The following is a 640-nucleotide window of genomic DNA, read 5'->3' on the forward strand; positions in this document are numbered from 1 at the left end:
ACGTAGAGAGTTCACAAGTTCTCGTCACCTAAGTTGGCCCTCCACGATGCTAACCAATAGTGAGACCAAACCGGAAAGGGGTTTTCCCTGACGCTGGACTTCCCTGAAAGGTGTCAGAGCAAAAGGGAAGCAGGGTATGGAAGAACAAGTCCACAGAAACACATGCACCTATTTGCAAATGGAACCTCTCATGAACTAAACAGCCAGGCAACCCTGAGGTAGACTATTCGACATAACGCTTGGGCTCATCCGGATTTGAACCCGGGACCTCTCGCACCCTAAGCGAGAATCATACCACTAGACCAACGAGCCAAACTGCCCACTGGTGCTGCGCCATGGACCACTGGTGTTCCACTGTACCCTACAAATGTATGTCCTTACAGTTCTGCAGGTTCATGCTAATAGTTTGAGATGGTTGCACAAGACATTACTGTGAAAGATGTGAACGATGACGGATAGCTTGCTCGTGGTGACTAGTATGACCAAAATGAAACTCTGTTACAGAAGGGCAAGTTGCGAAACAAGCAAGCTCTCACCTTGCTAGAACTCGTGAGAACCAAGCAGTCAAGCAAGAACAAAGCAGACAGCTCTTGGCGTTCGAGTAACTACATCGCGGTTGAATTGAAGAGCTATAGTTCCC

The 640-nt window shown here is 48.3% G+C and overlaps 1 non-coding gene across 1 annotated transcript; it reads right to left on the reverse strand.

Moving 5' to 3' along the window:
* Positions 1-241: 241 nt before the first annotated feature.
* On the reverse strand, positions 242-312 carry trnap-agg (transfer RNA proline (anticodon AGG)). Its single transcript has one exon. It is a non-coding gene; the product is annotated as a tRNA-Pro (tRNA).
* Between the last annotated feature and the right edge of the window lie 328 nt (positions 313-640).

The sequence above is a fragment of the Ictalurus punctatus genome, unplaced genomic scaffold, assembly GCF_001660625.3.
Source record: "Ictalurus punctatus breed USDA103 unplaced genomic scaffold, Coco_2.0 tig00163688, whole genome shotgun sequence".
Taxonomy (NCBI): domain Eukaryota; kingdom Metazoa; phylum Chordata; class Actinopteri; order Siluriformes; family Ictaluridae; genus Ictalurus; species Ictalurus punctatus.